Below are 14,891 nucleotides of genomic sequence, written 5' to 3'. Positions count from 1 at the left end.
GGAAACCCTTATCTATTGTCAGTGGAGATGTAAACTAGCATGATTACAGATATCAGTATGGAGATTTCTCAAAAAATTAAAGCTAGAAATTCTATTTGACCCAGCTATTCTACTAGCTATCTTCCCAAAAGAGTTATTGTGAGCTCTTTATTAAGAATTTACAGTAGGGGGAAGGAAATAAGAGAATGGAATAAATATGAGAAAAGGAAAAAAATGGCAACAGTCTTTGTAAATAGGGAGGAGCGGAGGGGTTGAAGGGAGGGCAGGGGAATGGGGAAAAAGTAAGAATCAAGAGAGATTATGTGAAGGTAAAAATTTCCAATGATGAATGTCATCACATTGTATCTCTAAAATGTACCAATAAACTTAATGAACTTTTTAAAAGCACACTTCAGAGAGGGTTTCAATAAATCTCCATATTTAGAAATTTGAAAAAAAAAGAATTTACAGGACATGCTATGGTGTGTGCTCATCAGTTGATGACTGTTAATGTACAAAGTTTTATGTCATAGATGCTAGCAGTAATGTGGATTATCAACTCATTTTATATCATTCCATAGATCTACAGTTTTCAATGTTAACTAAGAACAAAACACCTACCATTTTTAATCACGTATTTCATGTGAATATCAAAAATACATGACACTTTTGTTTACAAATTATGTAGGAATTGAAGGTTGAAATAGTGGTTACAGTTTTTGTTTTTATTCTTTCCGGTATCCATGTCCTTTGCACATGACCTTGCAGAACCTCTCACCAAGAAGTGAGTCTGTTTCCCCTGGGTCCTAATCTGGGCTGAGGCCAAGTAACTTGCTTGAGTCAATAAACATGGTGCAAGTGCTGCTGTACCAATCTGGAGGCCGAGTCACCCTCCACACTGCCACGCTTGCTCTTGGGACACCTGCTTGTGAACATCTGCCCAGTCTGAGATAAGAAACAGGTCGACCAACTCATTCGCACTTCCCAGAAGAAAATACTGTCAAAAAAAGAAAACTCTCCATTGCCTTAGGAAAAAAGTTGCTGTGGTGCGTGGACCTCATCCTACCCCACACAGCCAGCTCAGTGGCATCCATGATGGCACTCATGTCCCTGGTGTGGCTGGCTGGTGTCAGAGATGGAGACTTGAGTGTTTTCTGCCGTTCACTGGCTTCCTAAAGGATGTGCTCCATCTTAGAACTTACATGGATGGAGTGAGACTCCTAGTTAGTGTCTGTGAGAAGTATTTCAAAGTAAAATTATACCTGCAGCAAAGCAGGAGATAACACAAGTGACAAGCAGGAGATATGATAAGAAGCCTGAGAAGGAGAGCTGGGGAAGGCTATGTGTGGAGAAATGAAGGCAATGAAAATCTCTCACATGTGCTGGAAAATCTATCAGGGGACACACATGTCTGAGGCTGGACACAAGTTCACAAATGCCTTTAGAAGACACTAAGCTCTCTCTCCTGGCTCACCTAGGCAGTGTAAAAGGAGAGCTGGAGACAAAGGCAGAGTTAAAACAGTTTGGGTAAATATTGTAGGTGATTCTATTTTGGAAGGAAGGACTACCTTTGGCATTTCTTGTGGGGTCGTGTATTAGTTTACTAGGGCCATGATTACAAAGCACTGTATAACATAGTGGCTTAAAAACAGAAATTTATTTTTTTCAGAATTCTGAAGTGAGAAGTTTGAGACCAGTGTCATCAGAGATGTTTCTTCTGAGGCATCGCTATCGCTTGTAGCTGACCATCTTTTCCCTGCCTTCTCACAGGGTCTTTCTTGTTGGTGAGTGTATGCCCTAATCTTTTTTATAGATAAAGACACTAGTTATATTAGGGCCTATCCCAATGACCTAATTTTAATTTGATTATTTCTTGGCTCTGTGTTCAAATGTAGTCCCATTCTGAGCACTGGGTGTTACAATTTCAATGTAGGAGCTTTGGTGGGCTCAATTCAGCTTAGAATAGGCATTTCTTGCATCCAGTATCTTCACTTACTGCACTCAGTACATGTTTCTATACCCTAGGATTTCAGGGCCATAAGGTATGCATTATCGTGTACTTTGCTAAAGAATAATACAGTATTTTTACAATTTTTCATCAATATGAACACCCATGAGTACAAAAGGTAACTTCTCTTGTTCCACTTTTTGGTCAAGACTTGGTATTTTACAAGTTTTACCAATCTGACTGGTGTAAGGGTGGAAACCACTGTCGGTTTATTATGCATATATTTGCATATGAAAGATGAACAACTTTTTAAAATCTTAGTTTACAATTCTATTTAACAATTATGAGATACTTCAAATACATTTCTAAAAAGTAAGTTCATAGAAATAAATATCTACATTAAAAAGAAAGGAAAAAGCAGACAATGAAAGGAAGGAAAAAAGCAAGGAAAGGTCAGGTGTGGAGGTCCATGCCTGTAATCCCAGCACTCAGAGGCTGAGGCAGGAGGACTACTGTGAGTTCAGGGCCAGCCTGGGCTACATAGTAAGGTTCTGTCGCAAACCCCTCCCCCCAAAAAGAAGAAAAAGAAGCAAGGAAAGGAGAAAGGAAGGGAAGGGGGCATAGAAGAGAAGAAGGAAGAAAGAAAAAAGAGAAAGAAAGAAGGAAAGGAAGACAGATTTCAAATACACAATGTTACACACCAAGGAACTAGAAAAAGAATAAAAGAACAAACCCAGACTTCATAGAAGGAAAGAAATTTTTTAAAAGATCAGAGCAGAAGAAATGGAGATTACAAAAATAACAGAAAATACTGACACACCTAAGAGTCAGTTTTTTGAACAACTAAACAAAATTGGCATGCCATCAGCTAGATTAATGAATGCAAATTTGAAAGAAGATTAACAAATAAAATCTGAAATGGGAGAGGAGATATAACTGATAACACAAAAAATTCATACCGGAATACCATAAACATTTAAACATCAATAACTTGGGACAATCTAAGGGAAATAATGGATAAATTCCTGGGGAAAAAAAGTGTCACCTACAAAGACTAAATCAGGAAGAAATGAAAAATCTTAACAGACCAATAATGACAAAGGAAATTGAACCAGGATTTCAAACTTTTTCATCAAAGAAAATGTCTAGATATTTAAAGAATTAAGACCACTATTTCTTGAACACTTTCAAAAAAATTAAGAGGCAGGAATACTTCTAAACTCATTTTAAAAGTCTACCATCACTCTGATACCAAAGGCAAAAACAATACAAAAAAGTAAACTCCATTCTTGTCTCATTATTCCAAATGAAAAAATGCTCAAATGAGAAGGGGAACAAGTGAGCAGGTAGGGGGAAAGGAAAGGAGGAACCAAAAAAAAAAAAAAAAAGGAGAGAATGCAGGAAAAAACGGAAACAAAGCTTTTATAAATAAGGAAGGGAAGAGGGGTTGAAGGAAAGGGGAGGGGAATGGGAAAAAAGAAGCAAGATATATATGTACAGGAACAAATTCCTTATGATGAATGTTATCATTATGTACATCTAAAATGTAGCAATAAAATAAAAGAAAAAAAGAAAGTAAACTGGAAGCCAATATTCTTGATGAGCATAGGTGCAAAACTCTTCAACAAAATAATAACAAACTGTATTCAATGGTACATTAAGAGGACCATTTACTAGCCTTTGGACACAAGGTTACCTTAATCTATACAAATCAGCAAATGTAGTTCTTCCTATTAACAAAATAAAAAAGTACATGATCATCTCAGTGGATACATAAAAACCACTTGACAAAGTTCAATATCATTTCATGATAAAACTCTCAACCCAGTAGGTATACAAGGTATGTTTCTTTACCCGACAAACAATACTTAACAGCAGAAATTTAAAGTACTTTCTCTAAAATCAGGAACAAGACAAAATGCCAAGTGTGACTATTTAAAAATGCAGGATACAAAATCAGCTTACAAATACAGTAGCATTTCTATACACTGACAACTAGCTGTCTGGAGAAAAAGTTAGGAAATACTCCCATTTTCTATAGTATAAAAAAATTTTAGAAGTATATTTAACTAAGAAAGTAAGAGATTTATACTGTACCCTATAAATTATTAAGGGTTTTTTTTATTGGTTCATGTTTGTAGTACATAATGATTATATTCCTTGTAGGAAGTTGGCACATTTAAATAACACATCTTAATTCTTTTGTCATTCCCTTTCCTCTGCTCTGCCCATTCATCTCTTGGTCCCTTCTCCTTTGCAAAAGACCTAGCTCCCTATTCCTTACTATCTATCTTGATATTTTGTTCTTTACTTATATTTTGGACCTCTCATATAACTCTTATTCTTAGCCTTTCTCCCTTCTATTTCCCCTCATTCTAGCTCTTAGTCCCTTTCCCTTTTGAAAAAGATGCAACTCCTTATTTCTTATTGTCTTTTATTTTGCTCTATAATTTATTTAGGTCTTGGGTTTTTCATATAAGAGAAACCATGTGATGTTAAAGCTTGTGTCATATTTATTTCACTTAACATTATGGTCTCAAGATGCATCCATTTTTCTATAATAACTCGTTTATCCTTCTTTGTGGAAGAGTAGTACTCCACTGTGTATAAATGCCACATTTTCTTCATCCATTCTTCTGTTGATGGACAGATAAGCTGGTTCCAAGATTTAACTATTGTAGGTAGTGCTGCTATAAACATGGGCATGCATGTATTACTGCAATATGATGCAGAACTCTTTTGGGAAGATATTAGAAGGGGAATAGCTGAGTTAAATGAAATTTCTAGTTTTGGTTTTTTGAGGAATCCCCATTCTGATTTCTATAGTGGTTGAACTAGTTCACATTTTCACCAGCAATGCAGAAGGGTTTTTTTCCCCACAGCCTCATCAGCATTTGTTATTATCTGATTTCTTGACAATGGCCATTTTTCCAGGGTAAGGTGGAATCTCAAAGTTGTTTTAATTTGGATTTATCTAATGTATAGAAAAAATCATTAATGAGCAGCTTAATATGACAGAAATAAGTGGAAAGGTACCCCTTGGTCATGAATTGGAAGAGTTAATATTTTTTAAAATATCCATACTACCAAAGGAATCAGTTAATATTCAATGCAGTGCCTATGGAAAATCCAGTGCCATCCTTTGTAGGGATGGAAAAAACAAATTTGAAATGCATGTGGAACTCCAAAATATTTTCAATATCCAAAGCAATCCTTGAGTAATAAATAACAAAGCCAGAAGCACTGAACTAATGGATTTCAAAAAATAATACAAAGATATGGTAATCAAAACAGCGTAGTACTAGGTAATAAAAAGAGACATCAACCAATGAAATAACTTACAGTACCCAGAAATAAATGCACCCTTTTGTTCAACTGATTCTCCAGAAAGTTACCAAGAACATACAATGGAAAAAGGATAATATTTTCAACACATTCTATCAGGAATACTGGATATTCAAATTGAAAAGAATTAAAATGTACCTTTATTTCACCCCTTACAAAAGAATCAGCTCAAAGTGAATTAAAGATTTAAACACAAGGCTGAAACTATAACTGTTAGGAGAAAACATGAGAGGGAAGCTTCATGATCTTGGTCTGAGCAATGATTTCTTGATCATCATTCCAAAAGCACAGGCAACAAAGGAAACAGACAAATGGGCCTGCATCAAACTGAAATGTTCCCACACAGCAAGCAATACAGTGAGAAGATAACATATAAATTGGGATAAAATATTTGAAAATCATACAACATAAAATGGGCTACTATCCAAAATATAGAAATAGCACAACCTTTTTAATAAAAAAATAACTTGGGAAACAGACCTGAGTTAACATTTAAAAAAAACATACAAATGGCATAACTATCAAAAGCATACAAAAGAAATACTTAGACAATTCATATTTAACTTGTCAAAAACCAAAAAAGGAAAAGATATATCTTGGAGGCAACCAGAAAAAAAGGTTTTCTTTAGAAACCCCGAAAGAGCAAAAAGACAATGAAGTGATATTATGAAAATGCTGACAGGAAAAAAAATTTGTTTTCTGCAAATTCTGCACCAAGATAAAACATTTTTCTAAAATTAGTAATGAAGAACCTTTTATCCAAACCAAAATTCATAGAGATTATCATGAGCAGACCTCCTCAAGGAATGTTAAAGGAAGTTCTTTAGGCAAAGGGAATAAATGAGTCACAAACATGATGTACACACAATGAAGAGTGATAGAAATATTAAAAATGAAAGTTAATTTCAATTTTTATTATTTTTAATCATATTAAAAATCAACTGACCCTCTAAGGCAAAGGATAGGATACAAATTAGTGTATATTTACAGGCTACACAAAAGTAAAATCTGTGTAAAAGCACAAAGAAAGGGAAGGAGAACTGGAAGACTGTTAATGTAAGGCTCCCGAGCTTCATGCAAAAAGAATGTTTTCTGAAAGTAGATTATGATTAAAATAGAATTCTAGAGTTATAATTCTAGAATTATAAAAGCTACTGAATTTCAAAAGAGCAAAAACAAAGGAAAAGAACAAAGAACAGATGGAATAAATACAAGCCAATTATAAAAATGGTATAAATGGTATGTTATCCTGCCACATCAGTAATTACATTAAATGTAAAACGGTCTAAACTAAAAGGCATTACAGAAAAGAAAAAAACAAGCTACAAGTTTTCTATATGAAAACGAACTTCATTATGAAAACAAATACAGTACATATTCTTGGCCTTATCCACAAGAAGATGCATTCCAAGACACCTAGTGTATACTTGAAATCACAAATAATACTGACCCCTATGTACTGTTTTTCCAACCTATGCAAACCTATAATAAAGTTTAATTTATCATTTAAGTACAGGAAGAGATTATCAACATAACAAATTATAAAATATAACAATTATAAAAACATATTCTTATAAATGTATGTGAATGTGCTCTTTCCCATGCCCCTCAATGGCCATGGGGCAAGTGGTACATACAACATGGGTGTCTGTCCAACCTTTTATCTTGCCTGAACACAGGAATTATCTTTGGTCACATATAAAAATATGTAATATATTTAATGTGCATAAGTAACAAAACTTCCTCTTTTAAATTATTTTTATTATAATATCAAAAGAGAGGACAACATAAACATAAAACTAGTATGGGATATTTGACCTTGCTTTTCTAAAATTAATGCATTAATACTTGGCTTGATAGAAGTGACTGCAATTCTGAGTCAAGTTGCTCATCAGAAACTTCTGATCTAATTTTAATCTTCATGTCCTTCATCCTTCATATAGGTGTTCCCCAAATACATACTGCCATAAAGTGATGACAGGAACAAGATGTGCTTGTGGAGCAAGGGATATTTTTCTCTGGGAAGATAAGTCTTATAAAGTCTAGTAAAGAGATGATCATTTTTCTTTGAGTTGAATGTCTAATATGCAAGTCAGTATGTTCCATTTGAAAATTCACAGGTAATGTATTTATGAGGCTGAAATGAAAATGGAATCATAAACATACCAAAAGTTGATTTTTTTCAGAAATCTTGAAACCTATTCTCAGATTTCCGAATCAAAACAGAAAGTAAGGCTGCATGTTTCTTACAGTTCACTGGGCTGTATGTTAGCCACAGTATCACAAATGCGTAAAATTACTTGTAGTGACTTAAACTAGTCACACTGTAGGTTGTATTTTGAACATATTGTTATAATTTGAAAATAATAAAGATAAGTTGATTCTTACTTTATGAAATGTATGTTTAACTCATTCAAATAATCAGTCAAACCAACCAAAAATGCTAAATCTGTGAGCTTTTTTTCATCTTCAAGTTCTGGCACAAATTTTCCTTATGATTCCATCAATGACTTGATTTCATTGGGCAAATCAAAAAATATTTTCAGTATTTTTCTCTGACTTAGCCACCTTACTTCAGAAAAGTAGAACATGCCCCCATTGTCGGCATCCACACTTTTAAGAAAGTCCTGGAAGTGACAATAATTGAATCCCTTGGACCTTAAGAAACTCATAACTTGATGACTTGCATAAAATTATCAGTTTTTAACACTTGCACACAAAGATTTCCTTGATGTGCAAGGCAGTGATATTTCATTAAATATGAGTCAAATCTTCCATTAATTTAAAAAAATCCCTCTTCTTTACCAACCATCACTCAGGCACAATCAGTAGCTATACCAAATATGTTGACAAAAGTTAAATAAAATCATCTTAATGTAATATTTACTGCTTCCTACAAGTCAAGACTTTCAGTTGTGTCTTTTAATAACACCAAAGAATCCATTTCTGCAGTGACATTATATTTGTTACCAATATCTTTAATAAAAATGGAAAGTTGAGTCATAAGAGTACTTTTATCTATCTCTAAAGCATAAAATTTGAAATCAGTAGCTTTACTCTACAAATCTCTTTTGATAGACTTTCTTCTTCAATTTACTTGGCCATAAGTGGATGAGAAAAATTAATTTTAGAAAACCCCATTTTTCTCTATATCTATATAATACATTTTAAAAGAGTCCATTGGAGCAGCAATATATTTTTAAAATAGTTTGTTGAGATAACAGATTTTTTTCATTTCCATTATTTTATCTTTACAAAACAGTCTTTGATTGAATTTGGCAACACATTTTTGCATATAATGTCTTTTTCATATTTTAACCTTTGAAACTGACATGCTTCCTTTACAAAAAGTCCTCAGCTGTCTACTGTTTAATTGGACACTTTTCCTTCATCTACAATTTTTCTTTTTTTGAGCTCTGTTTAGATGACATTGAAGCAGTGATAGAATAAAAATTAATAAAAATTGTGACAATATCATATGGAAAAGAATTGATAATTCTTGTACCATAGTTTGTAACCATATTTTAAATTATGATTAAAGAGTATTTTATGTTTTTATGAAATAAAACAGCCCAAGAGGAGAATTCAAACCAACTTTACTCATAGAAGACATTATCCTTTACATAGAAAACTCCAAAAGTTCCACCAAAAAGACTCCTAAAACTAATTTAAAAATTCAGGAATGTAGCAGGATACAAAATGAGTAAACGAAAATCAACTGTGTTCCTGTACACTGATAATGAACACAAAAAGAAAGAAATTAGGAAATAATACCACTCACAATTGCTTCAAGAAAAATTAACAATTTAGGAATTAACCTAACCAAAGAAGTAAAGTATTTCTATAATGAAAACTATAATCCATTGGAAAAGGAGATGGAAGAGGAAGACATCAGAATATGAAAGACATCCCCTGTTCCTGGGTGGGCAGAATCAGTATCATCAAAATGGCCATAGTACCAAAGGTAATATAGAGATTTAATGCAATCACAATCAAAACATTAACAGCTTTCCTCATGGAACTAGAAAAATAATCCTAAAATTTATACAGAACCAAAAGAGATCTATAATAGCAAAAGCAATCCTGGGCAACAAAAGCAAAGGAGGAGGCTTCACAATTCTGGATTTCAAATTATATTATAAAACTACAGTGATAAAAATAGTATGGTACTGGCACAAAAACAGACAGTCAGGCAAACCAGTAGAACAGAACAGAGGTAAGCTGGAGGAGAGATAGCCTTTTTAACATGTGGTGCTGGGAAAATTGGTTAACACATGAAGAAAAATGAATCTAGACCCAAATCTCTCACCGTGTATTAAAATCAAAATGGATCAAAGACCTAATTAAACCAGAAACACTTTGTGGAATATAAAATAGGTAAAACTCTTTAAGATCTAGGCATAGGTAAGGTTTTTTTTTTTTTAACAGAAACACAACTGCACAAGAAATAACCCCAAATATCAACAAATTGGATTATATCATTTTAAAAGCTTCTGCAAAGTGAAAAATAAATAAATAATCAATAGAATGAAGAGACAAACTATAGAATGGGAAAAAATTGCCAGCTATTCCTCAGACAGAGGACTAATATCTGGAATATATAAATAATTCAAAAATTAGACCACCCCCAGAAAATAAAAGACCTAATAAAAAATGGACAATTGAATAGACACTTCTCAGAAGAAGTACAAATGACCAACAAATACATGAAAATATATTTAACATGTCTGGCCATTAGAGAAATGAAACACTGAGACTCCATCCTACCACAGAAAGAATGGCTATCTTCAAGAAATCAAATAATGACAAATGCTGACAAGGTTCTGGAGAGAAAGGAACTCTTCTATGTTGTGGGAATAGGAACTAGTACAACTATTATGGAAATCAGTATGAAGATTTCTTAGAAATGAAATTTGACCCAGCAATTCCCTTCATAAGTATCTTTTCAAAGTGGTCAAAGACATCATACTGTAGTGATACATGCTTATCCTTGTTCATAGTAGCACAACTCATAAAGTTAAATCTTAGATGTGGCCTAGATGTTCATCAACAGATAAAAGAAAATGTGGTGTATGTGTACCCAATGGAGTATTATTCAGCCATAAATAATGATAAATTTGTGTCATTTGTAGGAAAATTGATACACTTTGAGGCTATCATTTTAAGTGAAATATATCAAAAACAGAAACATAAATATCATATGGTTTCTCTTATATGAGAAACCCAAAGAGCAAAATGAAAGATAGAAAATATAAAATAGGATGAAAGATCTTTTGCAAATGGGAAAATTATCTAGAGTTGAAGGGAGAGGAGAGAATGCAGAAGTGAAAAGGGTTAAGATGTGTGCTGTTCATGCACCAACTCCACATGATGAACGCAAGCATTACGTAGAGCAAACGTGTACTAATAAACATTAAAAAGGAAACTTACATGTCTTCTTAATAACAATCAATGCCTGTACCTTCACAGGCACAAACACATATATACAAGTTGGCATACTGTTGTCAGTAATGGATGCCTGCTACACACCAAGTTGCACAAGGACACGTAACCTCTGAAACTCGTGGGATTTGTCCAGACTGTGTGGTGCATGCACGCAAAGTGAGGAGTGTGCTACACAGCCCTCAGCTGTCACCTGTGCAGTCTGTGCTCAAGCATCCAGCAACTGAGTCATGAGGAATGTCTCTAAAAATCATATAATAATGTTCAAATTTTACCACCTTGTGGGGCCACCTTATTAGCCATCCAGGCCCACATATGGATATGCTAGACAAAGAATTCATGGGACTGAAGACACAGGACAGAGATTTTATCATGCAATTCAGAGCAGCAATTAAAATCAACTTAAATCTTCTGAATTGTTTATTTCTGTAATTTTCCATTAATATATATGGACCAGAGATGATTACAGGCAACTAAATCTGTGGGTAACTGAAACTATATTAGATGAAGCTGAGGATAAGGGAACTACTGTAATATTAAAGCTCTGAAAACTATGCAGTTGTTAGATATACTCTTTTCTTTTAGGTACTGGTGGTTGAACCCAGGGCCTATGCACTGAGCTACATCCCAGTCCTTTTTAAAAATTTCTTTTTTATTTTGAGATAAGGCCTCACTGAGTCATTAAGTTTTCTAGCCTGAGATCCTCCTCCCTCAGCCTCTCAGAGTGCTGGCATTACAGATGTGTGAGATAGACAGATTGATAGTATATCCACAAGTTAAGAATATTAACATCCCTGTCCTTATTTTGTCCACTTCTCTTATCAATTATACTAAGACAACTGTAACTTTAAGTTCAGGGTGAAATTTCCCAATGTGGTCATAGATTGCTTTACTTCTCCTTACAGTTCTATCATTTTTTAAAATTAATTTTATTGGTACATTTTAAGTGTACACTATAATGGCATTCATCATTGGAGATTTGTACCTTTACATAATCTCTCTTGGTTCTTAATTTTTCCCCATTCCCCTGCCCTCCCTTCAACCCCTCCATCCCTCCCGATTTACAAAGACTTTGTTTCCATTTTTTCATTTTCTCATATTAATTCCATTCCCTTCTTTCCTTTCCTCTACCCCTCCCACTTCTCCTTCCCCTTTGCCCCTTTTCTTCCTATTTCACATTATCTATTATACCTTTCAGTCCTTATTTACACTTTCAGTTTCTCACACTAGAGAAACTATTAAATATTTACACCTGTGTCCTATTTATTTCTATCACTTTTATATTTAAAGTTATCCATTATTTTGGCAAAATGAACCTTTCATCATGATTAACTAATCCTCTTTATGTTGAGTAGTTCTTTGTACCGCAACTAAAAGAAAACATCAGTCTTAATATGACTATATAAGCTCTTTGGTATGTTTGCATCTTTTTCCAACTTTAACTTTAATCTTTGTTTTACGTGTCCGTGTTTTCAAAAACAAATATTTACATTATTTTTTAAATGAAGATCTGTCTTTTAAAGTACTAAAACCAGTTACATATAACCAATTTTTATTTTAGTCTTTCATTTAATTTTGTAGTTTTTAATCTGTCCTCCCTATTTATAGTTTTTTTCTTTCATTATTTTAGATTTTTATTATTTCAATTTTTTTCTCCAGCAATCTCGAATTAAAGGTCCTATTCTCTTACTTCCTTAGAGATAAAGCATTTTCCACTAACTTACAGAAACCTAATGTTATCTTAATACCTTCATCTTACTTCTGAGAAAAGCCTCGAACTTTACCCCTCACTTGGATATTAAAAAAATAAGTCACTTTGACTCTACACATGGCCTTATTGCTTACATGCAATTGTTATCAGGTACTTTAATTATCTACTTTTAACTAAAAAACATATTGTTTGCTTTTCCATATACGTAGTTGTATTAAGGCATGATTTTATGTTTCAGCACTAGAACTGGTTCAATTATCTAGTTCCCAGTTATTCAAAGTAAGAATCTTAAGAGTACTACTTTTCAGTAGTAGTCATATTTATATTAGTTACAGTTTTAAAACTAAAATTTTAAGTTTAAAAAAATAAAAATTTTAAATAAAGAAGTAAAACATGAGCTATCGCAGAAGCCATGGCACTCTGGCAAAGAGGCTCTTTGATCATCTTGTTATCACACAAACTCTCCCTAAGACTTGACTCTTTCCTCCCACTTTGGATGGTTACAAACAAAGCTAGATATCTAGTATAAGACCTAGAAATGAAATCCAACAAGTCCAATATTTCTCCATCAAAAAAATCCTTACTGAGCTCTGTCAATAAAAAGTATTTGTCCCTAGAGCTAAACAGTGAAGACTAGAAATTGTATCATGCTTCTTTTTCTCATTAATGCTTCACTAAAATAGAGTACTAAATTAATATCTGATGCCAAGAATTCCTAGATTAATCAATTACAAGTGGGTTAATGAGGCTGCAACTTCTGAAATCAGCTATTTTTACGTCTTTCTTACATATTCACTTTTAAATGACAAAATGGTAACTTTATAAATTAATTCTTGTGCCACAAATATTTTTTTTCCAAAGTTGATAGGTAACACTTTTTTTTCAATGCTAAGAACTGAACCCAGGGCCTTCACATGAAGCTACATCCTGGCCCACTATTATTTTTTATTTTGAGACAGGGGCTCGCTAAGGCACTAAGTTGTCCAGGATGGGCTCAAACTTACGATCCCTCATCCTCTCAGAGTGCTGGGATTACAAGCATGCACCACTAGGCCTGACTAGATAGGTTATTCTTACCAATGTTTTAATTAACTTTGCTGGAGAAAATTAGCCACTTAGAAGTGGCTAATTTTTAAATTATTTTAGAGGAAATCTTTCTGGTTTTACGTTCATTTTTACAACTTGAAGTTCAGAATGTATTCCAAAAAGATATATATATATATATATATATATATATTTTAGCAAAACATTTATTGATACACTTTAGATATTTAGTTGGTGATATCTTTTGATTTATTATTTCTGCAAGCAAAGAACACTTTAAATTTATAAATTACAGCCAAGAAATGGAATCAGCCTAGATGCCCAGCAACAAATGAATGAATAAAGATAACGCGGTCTATATACCAATGGAGTATTATTCAGACCCAATGAACAATGAAATTGTTATGTGTAAGAAAATGGATGGAACTGGAGATCATGAAGTTAAGCAAAATAAACCAGACTCACACAAATATCTCATTATCCCCTAATATGTGTAATCTAAAAAAAGATGACATGAAAGTAGAAGTGAGACTATCATTAGATGAGAAGGTAATGAGGGAAAGGGTGCAAGAAAAACTAAAGGGGCCCAAATATGGACAAAGTATACTATGCACATTGAAACCCAATATTTTGCAAAATTAATAGGCATTAATAAAATACTTTAAAAAATTCTTAAAAAGTAAAAAATTTACAAATTAAATATTTTCTCAAATTAATATTTTCTGCTTTCAAATCAGTACCATTTTTTGTACTGACTACATCCCCAGCCCTTTTTTCATTTTTTATGTTGAGACAGGCTCTCATTAGCCAGGCTGGCCTTGAATTTGCAATCTTTCTGTATTATAATCCTTTTGATTACAGGTGTGCACCCTGATGCTTGGCTTCAATCTCACTATTTCTGTTACATTTTTTAAAAATCACACTTCTTTAGAAAAATTAGGAAGTTGAGTGATTATTCTCTGTCTTTTCTCTTGATCTTCCTCTTCTATCACTCAATCCTTTGTTCTGTAATAAGGAAATACTCTCCATTTTTATTATATTAGATGAACTGAAAAGACTACTCATTAATCTGCTATACATTTTTAAAAATACAGTATATATAAAAGCACTGTATTTATCATGATCCAAGAGTTTAGGGTCTAAAAACACAACATTTGCTGAAATTTGTTTCAGCAAAGGCACACACACACACACACACACACACACACACACAGAGAGATGATATTGAAGAACCTAAGATATACTTAAATTCACATTTTTCCTCAAGCTCATAGTACTGCTTCTCCATTTGTCAGTCTGGTACGTTGTCTCAATGTCAGGCACTTTCTCTCAGTGTAGTTCAAATATGAACACAATCATCCACGGGCTTCACTGTTATATTTTATAATCCCAGAGGAAGCAGAGACGATTTTCCAAAAATTC

The 14,891-nt window shown here is 33.3% G+C and overlaps 1 protein-coding gene across 1 annotated transcript in view; it reads right to left on the bottom strand.

Annotated features, from left to right (window-relative positions):
- The window catches only part of LOC101719058 (disintegrin and metalloproteinase domain-containing protein 32), a 147,220-nt gene that overhangs the window by 101,703 nt on the left and 30,626 nt on the right, over window positions 1-14,891 (bottom strand). The window lies entirely within an intron of this gene.

The sequence above is a fragment of the Heterocephalus glaber genome, unplaced genomic scaffold (assembly GCF_053883595.1).
Source record: "Heterocephalus glaber isolate CG9 unplaced genomic scaffold, H.glaber_assembly_v1.0 deba00001461, whole genome shotgun sequence".
Lineage (NCBI taxonomy): Eukaryota > Metazoa > Chordata > Mammalia > Rodentia > Bathyergidae > Heterocephalus > Heterocephalus glaber.
The sequence above is the reverse complement of the archived record's forward strand: the minus strand, read 5'-3'. Positions and strand labels throughout refer to the sequence as shown.